Source organism: Bombina bombina, chromosome 1 (assembly GCF_027579735.1).
Source record: "Bombina bombina isolate aBomBom1 chromosome 1, aBomBom1.pri, whole genome shotgun sequence".
Classification (NCBI taxonomy): Eukaryota; Metazoa; Chordata; class Amphibia; order Anura; family Bombinatoridae; genus Bombina; species Bombina bombina.
In genome coordinates, this window is record NC_069499.1 from 981,268,568 (window position 1) to 981,290,597 (window position 22,030).

General features: G+C 39.1%; 1 protein-coding gene across 1 annotated transcript in view; it reads left to right on the forward strand.

The window, feature by feature from the left end:
* Nucleotides 1-22,030, forward strand: part of OGFR (opioid growth factor receptor) — an 88,355-nt gene that overhangs the window by 43,482 nt on the left and 22,843 nt on the right. The gene's annotated exons all lie outside the window — the stretch shown is intronic.

The window sequence follows — 22,030 nt, forward strand, 5'->3', positions numbered from 1 at the left end:
ATCAATTAATGTGCATGGGGAAAATAAAAAAAAATAAAAAAATATCTGTAATCACAGATTGCGTTCTCATCAAACATCTGTAGGATAGGGTGATAAGCACAACTTTGTCATTACAACGCTTTGAACTTTGTGTGGTAGACATAAACATGCATAAAAGCCTGGTTTCGGAATATCTATATTGAATTGTTTTACTTATGCAAATGCAACACATTTTGCTTAGTGAAAAAAATACTAAAAAAAATGTGCATGGGGCACACATAACAATAAGCCTCCATGTAAACTCAGAGATCAGCAGTGGCATGGGCACGTAGTGCTGATGGCAGTTGTTGGGTAAAAACATTTTTGGTTAATGTGTAGTGTTCTTAGTTGCTGCGTTATAGTGTAGCCCCGGCACATTAACTGTTATGTCCTATTAACATGTATTGGAAATCCAATGGGATGCGATGAATAACAGATCTGGCCAGAGTAGTAAGACTGGCAAATTATTGGCAAGATCAGCAAGACTGGGAAATTATTTAACAAGGCACTGACAAGTAATAAGTTAAACAGCCCTTGGCAACTACAGCGAGAGCCGTATCACAGAGAAGTTGTGTAATTCATATCTTGGAAACCTCACAGAAATGTATGTATGGGTTTTGTATAGACATTTCTCATCACTGAGCCCTTTGTTCTGATACAAATATTCTGATACATATTAGCAGAATTCAGGATCATCAGTACCGCTCAGTATCCTAGCGGTTTCTATATGCGGCGGTAGATGAAGAGAAGCCAACTGGTCCGCCGCATATAGAAACCGCTAGGATACTGAGCGGTTATTTTAAGTTCCTGCTTCAAAAGGTCACTAAAATCGGCGCATTGCGCATGCGCAAACAACGGGAACGCGGAGGCACGAGAAGTTTCTTGCAGAAGAGGAATGAAGGAAAAAGGGTTATGACGAAATAGAGGAGGGGGCTGGCGGCCATTTCAAAACTCCAGAGGGACATGTAAGTAATTTTTCTCGAAAACAATATATTTAGCAAAATTGCGCTACATTTTGAAATATTTATCTTAGTAAACATTATCTGTAGCAGTAAGGAAATTTTTTGGGTTGACTGTCCCTTTAAAGGAACATGACAATAATGGATGGGTCAGCAGGTAACATGCTGCTTTAACATTTAGAAGCTAGTCGGCCCCATTTGGTTTAACTGGTAACATGAGATTCGGCTATGCACAAAGGTGTATTCTGTAAGACTAATGTCCAGAATGATCGTTCCGGTAAAAGACTGCGGCTTTCACCACCGCACTCAAAGTCTGACCGGGCTGGATGTTAGTCTTTATTGAATGGCAGATACAGTGGATATAAAAAGTCTAATCACCCCTGTTAAAATGTCAGGTTTCTGTGATGTAAAAAAATGAGACAAAGATAAATCACTTCAGAACTTTTTCCACCTTTAATGTGACCTATAAACTGTACAACTCAATTGAAAAACAAACTGAAATCTTTTAGGTGGAGGGAAGAAAACAAAAAAAACTAAAATAATGTGGTGGCATATAACTGGGGATGTAGCCGTGTTCAGAATTAAGCAATCACATTCAAAATCATGTTAAATAGGAGTCAGCATACACCTGCCATCATTTAAAGTGCCTCTGATTAACCCCAAATAAAGTTCAGCTGCTCTAGTTGGTCTTTCCTGAAATTTTCTTAGTCGCATCCAGGGCCGCCATCAGGGGGTGACAGGGGTGACTCCTGTCAGGGGCCCAATGAGCCAGGGGGACCCCATGAGGCAAGAACTTTAAAAAAAAAAATATATTTTTTTTTAATTTTGGCAGCCACCAGTGGCTACTACAGCAGAGTGCTAATTGAGCATGGGAAATGTTATTACAAGGAGTAAAGTATTAGCATTTGAGAGGATTTCTGAGTGTGCACTAAACCACTATGCACAGTGTGAGACAGACTTGGCACTTTGTTTGTACAGTGTGTGCCTGAGTCAGACGGCAGATCACTTTCATTTGCAGAGGTAGGACTTACTTAGCAAATGCTTTTTATTTCTTTGTGCAATTTCGGATTGTAACTTCAGTGTGGTAGTAGTTATATGGTGGGGCCAGTGGTCCATAAAAACAAAAAGATTTTAGCAGCAGTGTATTTATGATTATTTGACAATGCTGTAGAAATTCTATATATAAAACCATGCAGAAATGTTTCCTCCTCAATACACAAATGGTAGGTGCCCTTCCCTTTTGGCAGATATGCATTTTTTAAATGTGTGTGTGTGTGTGTATGTATGTATGTATGTGTATATATATATATATATATATATATATATATATATATATATATATATATATATATATATATATATATATATATATATATATATATATATATATATATATATACACAACATTCCAGTTTACTGCCCCTTTATGCAAGGACTTTCCAGATGCAAGGAGGCATTTTATCTAAGATGTTTACATCTGCATAACATGTTATACTCTCAGACTAAGATTGCTCAGTGTTTGAAATGAGACAGGTTAACTTAAAACTGTTCAGTTTACAATACAGCTGACTTAATTTTGAAATACATACCAACAAGCCTAAATCCTGCATTTAACCAGATATAATGGTATGAGTACCACAGCTTATGGTTCCACCAAGACCATATAGAGTACAGAATTTTCAAAATCCATAAGTACAACTGACAGATGGGAACATTTGTATACTATATTTGAAGTGGTGCTCTTGGTTGGGTAAAATGGGGAAAAAAATCAAACAAACATATGTCAACCTTTTAAAAGTACTTTTCTTCATCTAGCCATCTACCCAGATCATTAATGTACAATTTTGAATTCACAGAATTATTTTTGTTTGCACATTTACAAATATGATTCTTTAAAAAGTGATCTCGTAATTTCTGCAATTTTTTTTATCATGCATGTCACACACTGTTGATTTAGGGGATGCAAGGTCCATATATGTTTCCTCCTGTGAGTGTTTCTGTGGGTGTCTGTGTTTATTTCTTTATGCTTTGGTTTGTGTCTCTATGAGTATGTATGTATTTTTTTTTCTGTGGGTCTCTCTGTGAGGGTGGGTGTGTTTGTCTTTGTGCATTATCTGTGGGTGTCTGTGAGGGTGTGTGCATATGTCTTTGAACTTTTTCTATGGGTGTCTCTGTGAGGGTGTGTGTATGTTTGTCTTTGTGTATTTTCTCTGGATGCCTCTGTGAGGGTGGGTGTGTATGTCTGTGTTTTATGTGGATGTCTCTGTGAGGGGGTGTGTGTGTATGTATGTCTCTGTGAGGGTGTGTGTTTTCTGTGGGTGTCTCTGTGAGGGTGTTTGTAGGTCTGTGTGTTTTCTGTGGATGTCTGAGTGAGGGTGTGTGTATGTATGTCTTTCTGTGTTTTATGTGGTAGTCTCTGTGTGTGTGTGTGTATGTCTTTGTGTGTTTTCTGTGGGTGTCTCTGTGTGTGTGTGTGTGGGTGTCTTTGTGTGTTTTCTGAGGCTGTCTCTGTCGGTGTTTCCTTGGGTGTATGTGCAAGTTTGAGTTTGTGTGTGTGTCCATTGTCTGTTCCTTTTTAGGACATTTACTACTGATTATTCACATCTTTCTACAGACTTTGAGACTAATGAGACCTTTCCGGAAGTCGCCAATCTACCATTTAACCTTTAAATTATTGTTTAGGCAGTTCAGGGCCCTTCCTTTCAGCCACTGCATGCTGTTGTCATCATTTAGTTGGCATCTTCCTTTGCAAAAAGATAATCAGAACTCTATATTTCTTTCATGTAATTAACAAGAGTCCATGAGCTAGTGACGTATGGGATATACATTCCTACCAGGAGGGGCAAAGTTTCCCAAACCTTAAAATGCCTATAAATACACCCCTCACCACACCCACAAATCAGTTTTACAAACTTTGCCTCCAAGGGAGGTGGTGAAGTAAGTTTGTGCTAGATTCTACGTTGATATGCGCTCCGCAGCAAGTTGGAGCCCGGTTTTCCTCTCAGCGTGCAGTGAATGTCAGAGGGATGTGAAGAGAGTATTGCCTATTGAATGCAGTGATCTCCTTCTACGGGATCTATTTCATAAGGTTCTCTGTTATCGGTCGTAGAGATTCATCTCTTACCTCCCTTTTCAGATCGACGATATACTCTTATATTTACCATTTCCTCTACTGATTCTCGTTTCAGTACTGGTTTGGCTTTCTACAAACATGTAGATGAGTGTCCTGGGGTAAGTAAGTCTTATTTTCTGTGACACTCTAAGCTATGGTTGGGCACTTTATTTATAAAGTTCTAAATATATGTATTCAAACATTTATTTGCCTTGACTCAGAATGTTCAACTTTCCTTATTTCCAGACAGTCAGTTTCATATTTGGGATTATGCTTTAAATTATCATATTTTTTCTTACCTCAAAAATTTGACTTTTTTCCCTGTGGGCTGTTAGGCTCGCGGGGGCTGAAAATGCTTCATTTTATTGCGTCATTCTTGGCGCGGACTTTTTTGGCGCAAAAATTCTTTTCCGTTTCCGGCGTCATACGTGTCGCCGGAAGTTGCGTCATTTTTGACGTTATTTTGCGCCAAAAATGTCGGCGTTCCGGATGTGGCGTCATTTTTGGCGCCAAAAGCATTTAGGCGCCAAATAATGTGGGCGTCTTATTTGGCGCCAAAAAATATGGGCGTCGCTTTTGTCTCCACATTATTTCAGTCTCATTTTTCATTTGCTTCTGGTTGCTAGAAGCTTGATGTTTGGCATTTTTTTCCCATTCCTGAAACTGTCTTATAAGGAATTTGATCTATTTTGCTTTATATGTTGTTTTTTCTCTTACATATTGCAAGATGTCTCACGTTGCATCTGAGCCAGAAGATACTACAGGAAAACCACTGCCTGCTGGATCTACCAAAGCTAAGTGTATCTGCTGTAAACTTTTGGTAGCTATTCCTCCAGCTGTTGTTTGTAATAATTGTCATGACAAACTTGTTAAAGCAGATAATATTTCCTTTAGTGATGTACCATTGCCTGTTGCAGTTCCCTCAACATCTAAGGTGCAGGATGTTCCTGATAACATAAGAGATTTTGTTTCTGAATCCATAAAGAAGGCTTTGTCTGTTATTTCTCCTTCTAGTAAACGTAAAAAGTCTTTTAAATCTTCTCTCTCTACAGATGAATTTTTAAATGAACACCATCATTCTGATTCTTTGGACTCTTCTGGTTCAGAGGATTCTATCTCAGAGATTGATGCTGATAAATCTTCATATTTATTTAAGATGGAATTTATTCGCTCTTTACTTAAAGAAGTACTAATTGCTTTAGAAATAGAGGATTCTAGTCCTCTTGATACTAATTCTATACGTTTGGATAAGGTTTTTAAAGCTCCTGCGGTTATTCCAGAAGTCTTTCCTGTTCCTAATGCTATTTCTGCAGTAATTTCTAAGGAATGGGATAAATTGGGTAATTCATTTACTCCTTCTAAACGTTTTAAGCAATTATATCCTGTTCCGCCTGACAGGTTAGAATTTTGGGACAAAAATCCCTAAAGTTGATGGGGCTATTTCTACCCTTGCTAAACGTACTACCATTCCTACGTCAGATGGTACCTCGTTTAAGGATCCTTTAGATAGAAAAATTGAATCTTTTCTAAGAAAAGCTTATCTATGTTCAGGTAATCTTCTTCTTAGACCTGCTATATCATTGGCTGATGTTGCTGCAGCTTCAACTTTTTGGTTGGAAACTCTAGCGCAACAAGTAACAAATCGTGATTCTCATGATATTATTATTCTTCTCCAGCATGCTAATAATTTCATCTGTGATGCCATTTTTGATATTATTAGAGTTGATGTTAGGTTTATGTCTCTGGCTATCTTAGCCAGAAGAGCTTTATGGCTTAAGACCTGGAATGCTGATATGGCTTCTAAATCAACTCTACTTTCCATTTCTTTCCAGGGAAACAAATTATTTGGTTCTCAGTTGGTTTCTATTATTTCAACTGTTACTGGTGGGAAAGGAACTTTTTTACCACAGGATAAAAAGTCTAAAGGTAAAAACAGGGCTAACAATCGTTTTCGTTCCTTTCGTTTCAACAAAGAACAAAAGCCTGATCCTTCGTCCTCAGGAGCAGTTTCAGTTTGGAAACCATCTCCAGTCTGGAATAAATCCAAGCCTGCTAGAAAGGCAAAGCCTGCTTCTAAGTTCACATGAAGGTACGGCCCTCATTCCAGTTCAGCTGGTAGGGGGCAGGTTACGTTTTTTCAAAGAAATTTGGATCAATTCTGTTCACAATCTTTGGATTCAGAACATTGTTTCAGAAGGGTACAGAATTGGTTTCAAGATGAGACCTCCTGCAAAGAGATTTTTTCTTTCCCATGTCCCAGTAAATCCAGTGAAAGCTCAAGCATTTCTGAATTGTGTTTCAGATCTAGAGTTGGCTGGAGTAATTATGCCAGTTCCAGTTCCGGAACAGGGGATGGGGTTTTATTCAAATCTCTTCATTGTACCAAAGAAGGAGAATTCCTTCAGACCAGTTCTGGATCTAAAATTATTGAATCGTTATGTAAGGATACCAACGTTCAAGATGGTAACTGTAAGGACTATATTGCCTTTTGTTCAGCAAGGGAATTATATGTCCACAATAGATTTACAGGATGCATATCTGCATATTCCGATTCATCCAGATCATTATCAGTTCCTGAGATTCTCTTTTCTAGACAAGCATTACCAATTTGTGGCTCTACCGTTTGGCCTTGCTACAGCTCCAAGAATTTTCACAAAGATTCTCGGTGCCCTTCTGTCTGTAATCAGAGAACAGGGTATTGTGGTATTTCCTTATTTGGACGATATCTTGGTACTTGCTCAGTCTTTACATTTAGCAGAGTCTCATACGAATCGACTTGTGTTGTTTCTTCAAGATCATGGTTGGAGGATCAATTTACCAAAAAGTTCTTTGATTCCTCAAACAAGGGTAACCTTTCTGGGTTTCCAGATAGATTCAGTGTCCATGACTCTGTCTTTAACAGACAAGAGACGTCTAAAATTGATTACAGCCTGTCGAAACCTTCAGTCTCAATCATTCCCTTCGGTAGCCTTATGCATGGAAATTCTAGGTCTTATGACTGCTGCATCGGACGCGATCCCCTTTGCTCGTTTTCACATGCGACCTCTTCAGCTCTGTATGCTGAACCAATGGTGCAGGGATTACACGAAGATATATCAATTAATATCTTTAAAACCGATTGTTCGGCACTCTCTAACGTGGTGGACAGATCACCTTCGTTTAATTCAGGGGGCTTCTTTTGTTCTTCCGACCTGGACTGTAATTTCAACAGATGCAAGTCTCACAGGTTGGGGAGCTGTGTGGGGATCTCTGACGGCACAAGGAGTTTGGGAATCTCAGGAGGTGAGATTACCGATCAATATCTTGGAACTCCGTGCAGTTTTCAGAGCTCTTCAGTTTTGGCCTCTTCTGAAGAGAGAATCGTTCATTTGTTTTCAGACAGACAATGTCACAACTGTGGCATACATCAATCATCAAGGAGGGACTCACAGTCCTCTGGCTATGAAAGAAGTATCTCGAATTTTGGTTTGGGCAGAATCCAGCTCCTGTCTAATCTCTGCGGTTCATATCCCAGGTGTAGACAATTGGGAAGCGGATTATCTCAGTCGCCAAACGTTGCATCCGGGCGAATGGTCTCTTCACCCAGAGGTATTTCTTCAGATTGTTCAAATGTGGGGGCTCCCAGAGATAGATCTGATGGCCTCTCATCTAAACAAGAAACTTCCCAGGTATCTGTCCAGATCCCGGGATCCTCAGGCGGAGGCAGTGGATGCATTATCACTTCCTTGGAAGTATCATCCTGCCTATATCTTTCCGCCTCTAGTTCTTCTTCCAAGAGTAATCTCCAAGATTCTGAGGGAATGCTCGTTTGTTCTGCTAATAGCTCCGGCATGGCCTCACAGGTTTTGGTATGCGGATCTTGTCCGGATGGCATCTTGCCAACCATGGACTCTTCCGTTAAGACCAGACCTTCTGTCACAAGGTCCTTTTTTCCATCCGGATCTGAAATCCTTAAATTTAAAGGTATGGAGATTGAACGCTTGATTCTTGGTCATAGAGGTTTCTCTGACTCCGTGATTAATACTATGTTACAGGCTCGTAAATCTGTATCTCGAGAGATATATTATAGAGTCTGGAAGACTTATATTTCTTGGTGTCTTTCTCATCATTTTTCTTGGCATTCTTTTAGAATACCGAGAATTTTACAGTTTCTTCAGGATGGTTTAGATAAGGGTTTGTCCGCAAGTTCTTTGAAAGGACAAATCTCCGCTCTTTCTGTTCTTTTTCACAGAAAGATTGCTATTCTTCCTGATATTCATTGTTTTGTACAAGCTTTGGTTCGTATAAAACCTGTCATTAAGTCAATTTCTCCTCCTTGGAGTTTGAATTTGGTTCTGGGAGCTCTTCAAGCTCCTCCGTTTGAACCTATGCATTCATTAGACATTAAATTACTTTCTTGGAAAGTTTTGTTCCTTTTGGCCATCTCTTCTGCTAGAAGAGTTTCTGAATTATCTGCTCTTTCGTGTGAGTCTCCTTTTCTGATTTTTCATCAGGATAAGGCGGTGTTGCGAACTTCTTTTGAATTTTTACCTAAAGTTGTGAATTCCAACAACATTAGTAGAGAAATTGTGGTTCCTTCATTATGTCCTAATCCTAAGAATTCTAAGGAGAAATCATTGCATTCTTTGGATGTTGTTAGAGCTTTGAAATATTATGTTGAAGCTACGAAATCTTTCCGTAAGACTTCTAGTCTATTTGTTATCTTTTCCGGTTCTAGGAAAGGCCAGAAAGCTTCTGCCATTTCTTTGGCATCTTGGTTGAAATCTTTAATTCATCTTGCCTATGTTGAGTCGGGTAAAATTCCGCCTCAGAGAATTACAGCTCATTCTACTAGGTCAGTATCTACTTCCTGGGCGTTTAGGAATGAAGCTTCGGTTGACCAGATCTGCAAAGCAGCAACTTGGTCCTCTTTGCATACTTTTACTAAATTCTACCATTTTGATGTGTTTTCTTCTTCTGAAGCAGTTTTTGGTAGAAAAGTTCTTCAGGCAGCGGTTTCAGTTTGAATCTTCTGCTTATGTTTTTTGTTAAACTTTATTTTGGGTGTGGATTATTTTCAGCAGGAATTGGCTGTCTTTATTTTATCCCTCCCTCTCTAGTGACTCTTGTGTGGAAAGATCCACATCTTGGGTAGTCATTATCCCATACGTCACTAGCTCATGGACTCTTGTTAATTACATGAAAGAAAACATAATTTATGTAAGAACTTACCTGATAAATTCATTTCTTTCATATTAACAAGAGTCCATGAGGCCCACCCTTTTTTTGTGGTGGTTATGATTTTTTTGTATAAAGCACAATTATTCCAATTCCTTATTTTATATGCTTCGCACTTTTTTTCTTATCACCCCACTTCTTGGCTATTCGTTAAACTGATTTGTGGGTGTGGTGAGGGGTGTATTTATAGGCATTTTAAGGTTTGGGAAACTTTGCCCCTCCTGGTAGGAATGTATATCCCATACGTCACTAGCTCATGGACTCTTGTTAATATGAAAGAAATGAATTTATCAGGTAAGTTCTTACATAAATTATGTTTTTGTTTTCTAAATCTCCTCCTTTTACAAAACTGTAGTTTACCTCATTACTTGTCAGGTCAATGTAAACAAGTGCTGAGTGTCTGTTTGGGTGTCTGAGTGTGTTTCTTTGTGTGTCTGCTAGATTGTCTAGAGTGTGTCTTCGTGTTTTGTATGTTACTACCTTTTACAACATTTCCAAGTTTAAATAGACACTTAAGAATAAAGTGTATATACGTTTTAGTCACTTGGTCAAAAATTGCACATGTCAAAGGAGGGGGGGGCGGGCCTGATCAATGGTTAAGTCAGGGGCCCCAAAATTTCTAGTGGCGGCCCTGGTCGCATCCCACAGCAAATGCCATGGTCCACCAAGAGCTTCCAAAGCATCAGAGGGATCTCATTGTTAAAAGGTATCAGTCAGGAGATAGGTACAAAAGAATTTCCAAGGCATTAGATATACCATGGAACACAGTGAAGACAGTCATCATCAAGTGGAGAAAATATGGCACAACAGTGACATTACCAAGAACTGGACGTCCCTCCAAAATTGATGAAAAGACGAGAAGAAAACTGGTCTGGGAGGCTACCAAGAGGCCTACAGCAACATTAAAGGAGCTGCAGGAATATCTGGCAAGTACTGGCTGTGTGGTACATGTGACAACAATCTTACGTATTCTTCATATGTCTGGGCTATGGGGTAGAGTGGCAAGACGAAAGCCTTTGATGAAACCAAGGTTGAACTTTTTGGCCATAATTTCTAAAGATATGTTTGGCGCAAAAACACTGCATATCACCAAAAGAACACCATACCCACAGTGAAGCATGGTGGTGGCAGCATCATGCTTTGGGGCTGTTTTTATTCAGCTGGAACTGGGTCCTTAGTTAAGCTAGAGGGAATTATGTTCCAAATACCAGTCAACATTGACACAAAACCTTCAGGCTTCTGCTAGAAAGCTGAACATGAAGAGGAACTTCATCTTTCAGCATGACAACGACCCAAAGCATACATCCAAATCAACAAAGGAATGCCTTCACCAGAAGAAGATTAAAGTTTTGGAATGGCCCAGCCAGAGCCCAGACCTGAATCTGAAAATCTGTGCGGTGATCTGAAGAGGGCTGTGCCCAGGAGATGCCCTCACAATCTGACAGATTTAAAGTGTTTTTGCAAAGAAGAGTGGGCAAATCTTGCCAAGTCAAAATGTGCCATGCTGATAGACTCATACCCAAAAAGACTGAGCACTGTAATAAAATCAAAAGGTGCTTCAACAAAGTATTAGTTTAGGGTGTGCACACTTATGCAACCATATTATTTTATTTTTATATTTTTTCTTCCCTCTACCTAAAAGATTTCAGTTTGTTTTTCAATTCAGTTGTACAGTTTATTGGTCACATTAAAGGTGGAAAAAGTTCTGAAATGATATATCTTTGTCTCATTTTTTTTACATCACAGAAACCTGTCCTTTTAACAGGGGTGTGTAGACTTTTTATATCCACTGTATGTAAAATGCTTACATGGAGCAGCTTACAATTCCCTCTTGGGACTCCCTTTATCGAGAACTTGTGTACAACGAGTAGCTTCACAGCGTTCAGTAAGCCCTCCTCCTACGTCACTGCATGTCCCTCTCCAGCGAGAGGTTTCAAAGATCATAGACGGCTTTTCTCGTAGCACATTCGGGTTGTAGCATCCGACTGTAGAAATGATCATTTAGGCATTATATCCATCTTATAGAGCAACAAACTTTCCACCTTTTGAGCCACAACCTGTTGTATATCCGCTTTCACATGGATAACTTGTCCGGATTTCAAGTCTACAGTAAAAACAATAAACCAGCAAATGCCTTAGCCGACAACATATGTGTTTCACCCTCCAGGCAACCTCTTGCTGGGACTTTGTCAGGGCTATGATTACTTTGACTCCAAACAGCCTTTTTAACCTAATGTAGCCCAACTTACTTTTTGAAAATACCTGTGGTTCTTAAAGGGACATTACCATCATTATTTGGTTACTTAACAAAATATACACATTATTTAAATCATTATTGTGTGCATCTATTTACACAGACTTCCTTTATTGGAAAGGCATACACTACTTCAGAAACATTTATATTCAAATGGCTTTATTAGCTTTAAATCCCAGATCTACTTCAATAATTTTTCACATAACATAAACATTCAGAGAAAACAAGCATAATCCGATTTTTCATTTAAGCCTAGTGGAAATTTTGTCTTTAACACAAAAATCCACTTGGCTTCTTTTTGCAGGAGATATTTATCTATATCGCCCCCTCTATTGTTAGGTTCCCCCTTATCTATGGCTATAAACTTCAAGGAACCAAGATCACCTGCATGATATTTAGAAAAGTGTCTTGCAACATTAGTATCTCTTTTATAGTAGATACCATCTCTATGTTCTTGGATCCTGTCCTTAAGAACACGCTTAGTTTTTGCCACATAGAAACGGGGGAATCCACAGTGTAATAGGTATATTACTCCTAATGAGTCACAATGAAAGAAAAATTTTATATCAAATTTTTTTGCACAGTTTCCTGACAACCTGTGGCTCCTTTCTATGTAGGGACAGTAAACACACTTCCCATTCTAAGCTTGACAAAGGGATCATTCCCGAAACGTTGCTCTGCTATTCTCTGTGTGTGTTTTAAATAAACTCCTTTTTGCAGCCACCGCTGACCTTTTTTCAATAAGGACTAACATCCAGTCCGGTCAGACCTGGGGCCCCATCCGATATAAATCCACTTTTAGACTAACTTGCTGGTTCTTTTTAGGGCGAGCATTTATAGGCGCAAACACGCTTACACCATGCCCCATCCGATATGCAGCGTCGCCCGCAAAAGCCGGCGAAACCTGTTTTCTTTCATGTAATTAACAAGAGTCCATGAGCTAGTGACGTATGGGATATACATTCCTACCAGGAGGGGCAAAGTTTCCCAAACCTTAAAATGCCTATAAATACACCCCTCACCACACCCACAAATCAGTTTTACAAACTTTGCCTCCAAGGGAGGTGGTGAAGTAAGTTTGTGCTAGATTCTACGTTGATATGCGCTCCGCAGCAAGTTGGAGCCCGGTTTTCCTCTCAGCGTGCAGTGAATGTCAGAGGGATGTGAAGAGAGTATTGCCTATTGAATGCAGTGATCTCCTTCTACGGGGTCTATTTCATAAGGTTCTCTGTTATCGGTCGTAGAGATTCATCTCTTACCTCCCTTTTCAGATCGACGATATACTCTTATATTTACCATTACCTCTACTGATTCTCGTTTCAGTACTGGTTTGGCTTTCTACAAACATGTAGATGAGTGTCCTGGGGTAAGTAAGTCTTATTTTCTGTGACACTCTAAGCTATGGTTGGGCACTTTATTTATAAAGTTCTAAATATATGTATTCAAACATTTATTTGCCTTGACTCAGAATGTTCAACTTTCCTTATTTTCAGACAGTCAGTTTCATATTTGGGATTATGCATTGAATTATCATATTTTTCTTACCTCAAAAATTTGACTTTTTTCCCTGTGGGCTGTTAGGCTCGCGGGGGCTGAAAATGCTTCATTTTATTGCGTCATTCTTGGCGCGGACTTTTTTGGCGCAAAAATTCTTTTCCGTTTCCGGCGTCATACGTGTCGCCGGAAGTTGCGTCATTTTTTGACGTTATTTTGCGCCAAAAATGTCGGCGTTCCGGATGTGGCGTCATTTTTGGCGCCAAAAGCATTTAGGCGCCAAATAATGTGGGCGTCTTATTTGGCGCTAAAAAATATGGGCGTCGCTTTTGTCTCCACATTATTTCAGTCTCATTTTTCATTTGCTTCTGGTTGCTAGAAGCTTGATATTTGGCATTCTTTCCCATTCCTGAAACTGTCTTATAAGGAATTTGATCTATTTTGCTTTATATGTTGTTTTTTCTCTTACATATTGCAAGATGTCTCACGTTGCATCTGAGCCAGAAGATACTACAGGAAAATCACTGCCTGCTGGATCTACCAAAGCTAAGTGTATCTGCTGTAAACTTTTGGTAGCTATTCCTCCAGCTGTTGTTTGTAATAATTGTCATGACAAACTTGTTAAAGCAGATAATATTTCCTTTAGTAATGTACCATTGCCTGTTGCAGTTCCCTCAACATCTAAGGTGCAGAATGTTCCTGATAACATAAGAGATTTTGTTTCTGAATCCATAAAGAAGGCTTTGTCTGTTATTTCTCCTTCTAGTAAACATAAAAAGTCTTTTAAATCTTCTCTCTCTACAGATGAATTTTTAAATGAACACCATCATTCTGATTCTTTGGACTCTTCTGGTTCAGAGGATTCTATCTCAGAGATTGATGCTGATAAATCTTCATATTTATTTAAGATGGAATTTATTCGCTCTTTACTTAAAGAAGTACTAATTGCTTTAGAAATAGAGGATTCTAGTCCTCTTGATACTAATTCTATACGTTTGGATAAGGTTTTTAAAGCTCCTGCGGTTATTCCAGAAGTTTTTCCTGTTCCTAATGCTATTTCTGCAGTAATTTCCAAAGAATGGGATAAATTGGGTAATTCATTTACTCCTTCTAAACGTTTTAAGCAATTATATCCTGTTCCGCCTGACAGGTTAGAATTTTGGGACAAAATCCCTAAAGTTGATGGGGCTATTTCTACCCTTGCTAAACGTACTACCATTCCTACGTCAGATGGTACCTCGTTTAAGGATCCTTTAGATAGAAAAATTGAATCTTTTCTAAGAAAAGCTTATCTGTGTTCAGGTAATCTTCTTAGACCTGCTATATCATTGGCTGATGTTGCTGCAGCTTCAACTTTTTGGTTGGAAACTCTAGCGCAACAAGTAACAAATCGTGATTCTCATGATATTATTATTCTTCTCCAGCATGCTAATAATTTTATCTGTGATGCCATTTTTGATATTATTAGAGTTGATGTTAGGTTTATGTCTCTGGCTATCTTAGCCAGAAGAGCTTTATGGCTTAAGACTTGGAATGCTGATATGGCTTCTAAATCAACTCTACTTTCCATTTCTTTCCAGGGAAACAAATTATTTGGTTCTCAGTTGGATTCTATTATTTCAACTGTTACTGGTGGGAAAGGAACTTTTTTACCACAGGATAAAAAATCTAAAGGTAAATACAGGGCTAACAATCGTTTTCGTTCCTTTCGTTTCAACAAAGAACAAAAGCCTGATCCTTCGTCCTCAGGAGCAGTTTCAGTTTGGAAACCATCTCCAGTCTGGAATAAATCCAAGCCTGCTAGAAAGGCAAAGCCTGCTTCTAAGTTCACATGAAGGTACGGCCCTCATTCCAGTTCAGCTGGTAGGGGGCAGGTTACGTTTTTTCAAAGAAATTTGGATCAATTCTGTTCACAATCTTTGGATTCAGAACATTGTTTCAGAAGGGTACAGAATTGGTTTCAAGATGAGACCTCCTGCAAAGAGATTTTTTCTTTCCCGTGTCCCAGTAAATCCAGTGAAAGCTCAAGCATTTCTGAATTGTGTTTCAGATCTAGAGTTGGCTGGAGTAATTATGCCAGTTCCAGTTCCGGAACAGGGGATGGGGTTTTATTCAAATCTCTTCATTGTACCAAAGAAGGAGAATTCCTTCAGACCAGTTCTGGATCTAAAATTATTGAATCGTTATGTAAGGATACCAACGTTCAAGATGGTAACTGTAAGGACTATATTGCCTTTTGTTCAGCAAGGGAATTATATGTCCACAATAGATTTACAGGATGCATATCTGCATATTCCGATTCATCCAGATCATTATCAGTTCCTGAGATTCTCTTTTCTAGACAAGCATTACCAATTTGTGGCTCTACCGTTTGGCCTTGCTACAGCTCCAAGAATTTTCACAAAGATTCTCGGTGCCCTTCTGTCTGTAATCAGAGAACAGGGTATTGTGGTATTTCCTTATTTGGACGATATCTTGGTACTTGCTCAGTCTTTACATTTAGCAGAGTCTCATACGAATCGACTTGTGTTGTTTCTTCAAGATCATGGTTGGAGGATCAATTTACCAAAAAGTTCTTTGATTCCTCAAACAAGGGTAACCTTTCTGGGTTTCCAGATAGATTCAGTGTCCATGACTCTGTCTTTAACAGACAAGAGACGTCTAAAATTGATTACAGCTTGTCGAAACCTTCAGTCTCAATCATTCCCTTCGGTAGCCTTATGCATGGAAATTCTAGGTCTTATGACTGCTGCATCGGACGCGATCCCCTTTGCTCGTTTTCACATGCGACCTCTTCAGCTCTGTATGCTGAACCAATGGTGCAGGGATTACACGAAGATATATCAATTATTATCTTTAAAACCGATTGTTCGACACTCTCTAACGTGGTGGACAGATCACCATCGTTTAATTCAGGGGGCTTCTTTTGTTCTTCCGACCTGGACTGTAATTTCAACAGATGCAAGTCTCACAGGTTGGGGAGCTGTGTGGGGATCTCTGACGGCACAAGGAGTTTGGGAATCTCAGGAGGTGAGATTACCGATCAATATTTTGGAACTCCGTGCAATTTTCAGAGCTCTTCAGTTTTGGCCTCTTCTGAAGAGAGAATCGTTCATTTGTTTTCAGACAGACAATGTCACAACTGTGGCATACATCAATCATCAAGGAGGGACTCACAGTCCTCTGGCTATGAAAGAAGTATCTCGAATTTTGGTTTGGGCGGAATCCAGCTCCTGTCTAATCTCTGCGGTTCATATCCCAGGTGTAGACAATTGGGAAGCGGATTATCTCAGTCGCCAAACGTTGCATCCGGGCGAATGGTCTCTTCACCCAGAGGTATTTCTTCAGATTGTTCAAATGTGGGGGCTCCCAGAGATAGATCTGATGGCCTCTCATCTAAACAAGAAACTTCCCAGGTATCTGTCCAGATCCCGGGATCCTCAGGCGGAGGCAGTGGATGCATTATCACTTCCTTGGAAGTATCATCCTGCCTATATCTTTCCGCCTCTAGTTCTTCTTCCAAGAGTAATCTCCAAGATTCTGAGGGAATGCTCGTTTGTTCTGCTAATAGCTCCGGCATGGCCTCACAGGTTTTGGTATGCGGATCTTGTCCGGATGGCATCTTGCCAACCATGGACTCTTCCGTTAAGACCAGACCTTCTGTCGCAAGGTCCTTTTTTCCATCCGGATCTGAAATCCTTAAATTTAAAGGTATGGAGATTGAACGCTTGATTCTTGGTCAAAGAGGTTTCTCTGACTCCGTGATTAATACTATGTTACAGGCTCGTAAATCTGTATCTCGAGAGATATATTATAGAGTCTGGAAGACTTATATTTCTTGGTGTCTTTCTCATCATTTTTCTTGGCATTCTTTTAGAATACCGAGAATTTTACAGTTTCTTCAGGATGGTTTAGATAAGGGTTTGTCCGCAAGTTCTTTGAAAGGACAAATCTCCGCTCTTTCTGTTCTTTTTCACAGAAAGATTGCTATTCTTCCTGATATTCATTGTTTTGTACAAGCTTTGGTTCGTATAAAACCTGTCATTAAGTCAATTTCTCCTCCTTGGAGTTTGAATTTGGTTCTGGGAGCTCTTCAAGCTCCTCCGTTTGAACCTATGCATTCATTGGACATTAAATTACTTTCTTGGAAAGTTTTGTTCCTTTTGGCCATCTCTTCTGCTAGAAGAGTTTCTGAATTATCTGCTCTTTCTTGTGAGTCTCCTTTTCTGATTTTTCATCAGGATAAGGCGGTGTTGCGAACTTCTTTTGAATTTTTACCTAAGGTTGTGAATTCCAACAACATTAGTAGAGAAATTGTGGTTCCTTCATTATGTCCTAATCCTAAGAATTCTAAGGAGAAATCGTTGCATTCTTTGGATGTTGTTAGAGCTTTGAAATATTATGTTGAAGCTACGAAATCTTTCCGTAAGACTTCTAGTCTATTTGTTATCTTTTCCGGTTCTAGGAAAGGCCAGAAAGCTTCTGCCATTTCTTTGGCATCTTGGTTGAAATCTTTAATTCATCTTGCCTATGTTGAGTCGGGTAAAATTCCGCCTCAGAGAATTACAGCTCATTCTACTAGGTCAGTATCTACTTCCTGGGCGTTTAGGAATGAAGCTTCGGTTGACCAGATCTGCAAAGCAGCAACTTGGTCCTCTTTGCATACTTTTACTAAATTCTACCATTTTGATGTATTTTCTTCTTCTGAAGCAGTTTTTGGTAGAAAAGTTCTTCAGGCAGCGATTTCAGTTTGAATCTTCTGCTTATGTTTTTCGTTAAACTTTATTTTGGGTGTGGATTATTTTCAGCAGGAATTGGCTGTCTTTATTTTATCCCTCCCTCTCTAGTGACTCTTGTGTGGAAAGATCCACATCTTGGGTAGTCATTATCCCATACGTCACTAGCTCATGGACTCTTGTTAATTACATGAAAGAAAACATAATTTATGTAAGAACTTACCTGATAAATTCATTTCTTTCATATTAACAAGAGTCCATGAGGCCCACCCTTTTTTGTGGTGGTTATGATTTTTTTGTATAAAGCACAATTATTCCAATTCCTTATTTTATATGCTTCGCACTTTTTTTCTTATCACCCCACTTCTTGGCTATTCGTTAAACTGATTTGTGGGTGTGGTGAGGGGTGTATTTATAGGCATTTTAAGGTTTGGGAAACTTTGCCCCTCCTGGTAGGAATGTATATCCCATACGTCACTAGCTCATGGACTCTTGTTAATATGAAAGAAATGAATTTATCAGGTAAGTTCTTACATAAATTATGTTTTTGCGCAGGTTTGGTATTTTATATACAGCGCCGCATATAAATGTGGCACGTATATTTCACCCGTCGGACGTAGTTTTTTTACCCATAGACTAACATAGAAAAGCCGCGCAATTTGGTATCCAATATCCAGCGCAAGGCCTTACGTGGCGAAAATGGAGAAAACTTACTCCATTTTCACCTCGCCATAAAATGCAGCCGTAGCAGGCCTTGCGCTGAGTATGGGAGCACCGTAACTCCCTAAAATGCCTGCAAAAAAAAAACAACTAACACCTAACGCATGCGCAATGTCTATCTACCCGTCAACCGCAATCCCCCACCGCAATACCTAATAAAGTGTAATAACCCCTAAACCGCCACTGCCGGACCCCGCCGCCACCTACATTAAATTTATTACCCCCTATTCTGACCCCCCTACACCGCCGCCACCTACATTAAATATATTAACCTCTAATCTGACCTCCCTACACCGCCGCCACCTACATTAAATATATTATCCTCTAATCTGACCCCCCTACACCGCAGCCACCTACATTAAATGTATTACCCCCTAAACCTAAGTCTAACCCTAACACCCCCCTAACTTAATTATTTTTTAAATAAATCTAAATAATATTAATATTATTAACTAAATTATTCCTATTTAAAACTAAATACTTACCTATAAAATAAACCCTAAGATAACTACAATATAATTAATAATTACATTGTAGCTATTTTAGGATTTATTTTTATTTTACAGGTAAGTTTGTATTTATTTTAACTAGGTACAATAGCTATTAAATAGTTAATAACTATTTAATAGCTACCTAGTTAAAATAATTACAAAATTACCTGTAAAATAAATCCTAACCTAAGTTACAAACTTACCTAAAACTACACTATCAATAAATTAATTAAATAAATTAACTACAATTATCTAAAATAAAATACAATTAAATAAACTAAACTATAGTACAAAAAAAACAAACTGTAAATTACAAAAAATAAAAAAATATTACAAGAAGTTTAAGATAATTAAGCCCCCTAATAAAATAAAAAAGCCCCCCAAAATAATAAAATGCCCTACCCTAAACTAAATTACAAATAGCCCTTAAAAGGGCCTTTTATGGGGCGTTGCCCCAAAGTAATCAGCTCTTTTACCTGTAAAAAAAAAGAACACCCCCCCCCCAACATTACAACCCACCACCCACACACCCCTACTCTAAAACCCACCCGATTTTCCCCCCCCCCCCCCCCCGTAAAAAAACCTAACACTACCCCATTGAAGATCACCCTAACTTGAGCCATTTTCACCCAGCCGGGCCGAAGTCTTCATCCGATGGGGCAGAAGAGGACATCCAGACCGGCAGAAGTCTTCATCCTATCCGGCATCTTCTATCTTCATCTATCCAACGAGGAACGGCTCCATCTTGAAGACCTCCGGCGCGGAACATCCTTCTAGTCCGACGACTAACGAAGAATGAATATTCCTTTAAATGACGTCATCCAAGATGGCGTACCTCAACTTCTGATTGGCTGATAGGATTCTATCAGCCAATTGGAATTAAGGTAGGAAAAATCAGAGTGGTTGATTTAATCAGCCAATAGAATGCGAGGTTAATTCTATTGGCTGATCCAATCAGCCAATCGGTTGAACTTTAATCCTTTTTTAATCCATTTTTCCTACCTTAATTCCGATTGGCTGATAGGATTCTATCAGCTAATCGGAATTCGAGGGACGCCATCTTGGATGACGTCATTTAAAGGACCAGCCATACGTTGGGTAGTCGTCGTGCGGGAAGGATGCTCCGCGCCTGAGGTCTTCAAGATGGAGCCGCTCATCGCCGGAAGGATAAAAATAGAAGATGCCGCTTGGATGAATACTTCTGCCGGCTGGAGGACCACTTGTGCCCGGATCGGATGAAGACTTCGGCCCGGCTGGGTGAAGACGACTCAAGGTAGGGTGATCTTCAATGGGGTAGTGTTTGGTTTTTTTAAGGGGGGGATCGGGTGGGTTTTAGAGTAGGGGTGTGTGGGTGGTGGGTTGTAATGTTGGGGGGGGTTGTTCTTTTTTTTTTTTTTTTTTTTTTTTTTTTACAAGTAAAAAGAGATGATTACTTTGGGGCAATGCCCCGCAAAAGGCCCTTTTAAGGGCTATTTGTAATTTAGTTTAGGATAGGGAATTTTATTATTTTGGGGGGCTTTTTTATTTTATTAGGGGGCTTAGATTAGGTGTAATTATTTTAAACTTCTTGTAATATTTTTTTTTTTTTGTAATTTAGTGTTTGTTTTTGTACTATAGTTTAGTTTTTTTTTGTTTTTTTTTTTGTATTTTATTTTAGATAATTGTAGTTAATTAATTTATTGATAGTGTAGTGTTAGGTGTATTTGTAACTTAGGTTAGGATTTATTTTACAGCTAATTTTGTAATTATTTTAAATAGGTAGCTATTAAATAGTTAATAACTAATTAATAGCTATTGTACCTAGTTAAAATAAATACAAAGTTGCCTGTGAAATAAATATAAATCCTAAAATAGCTACAATGTAATTATTAATTATATTGTAGCTATCTTAGGGTTTATTTTATAGGTAAGTATTTAGTTTTAAATAGGAATAATTTAGTTAATAATAGTATTATTATTTATATTTATTTAAATAATAATTAAGTTAGGGGGGGTGTTAGGGTTAGACTTAGGTTTAGGGGGTAATACATTTAATGTAGGTGGTGGCGGTGTAGGGGGGTCAGATTAGAGGTTAATATATTTAATGTAGGTGGCGGCGGTGTAGGGGGGGTCAGATTAGAGGTTAATAAATTTAATGTAGGTGGCGACGGGGTCCGGGAGCGGCAGTTTAGGGGTTAAACACTTTATTTAGGTGGGGTCCGGGAGCAGCGGTTTAGGGGTTAATACTAGGATAGGTTTATTGCGGTGTGGGCTATGGCGGTTTAGGGGTTAATAATTAGGCTTATTACGTTGTGGGGGGTTGTCGGTCTAGGGGCTAATACATTTATTATTAGGAGTGAGAGGGGGGATTGCGGATATAGGGGTATACGTATTGGGCTGATTTTTGGGAGGCGTGTTAGACAGTAACGGGAGATTTAATATTTTAGTTAGTTTTTTTTTTTTAGGCGCAGGCAGTTTCTAAAGTGCCGTAAGTCACTGACGACACCAGAAATTTGTAGTTACGCTCATTTCTGGACATCGCTAGTTTATCCGACTTACGGCACTTTAGCAACTGCCGGCAGGGTATATGTAATACCCCGATGTGCGAGGTGAAACTACGGGCTGCGCGGGTTCCCTCGCTTGCGTCGAAAACTACGCCGTATATCGGATCGCGCCCCTGGAGTGCGGTGAAAGCCGCAGTCTTTTACCAGAACAATTTTTCTGGACATTTAGTCTTACAGAGTACACCTTTGTGCTAGCACAGCTGAATCTCATGTTACCAGTTAAACCAAATGGGGCCGACTAGCTTCTAAATGTTAACGCAGCATGTTGACCCACCCATTATTGTCATGTTCCTTTAACTTTGTTGCTAAGATTTCAGCTAGTTCAGGCTGTTTAGTTACTCTTTTATGAGAGAGAGATATCTCTATCCTTATCTCTATCTCTCTGTTTATTTTCCAACTTTTAACTGTAAATTGTGCATTTTCCGGTTCTGAAAACCGAAGGTGCTCATGGCAGGCTTCACAAGCCTAACGTCAGTTAACTTATCA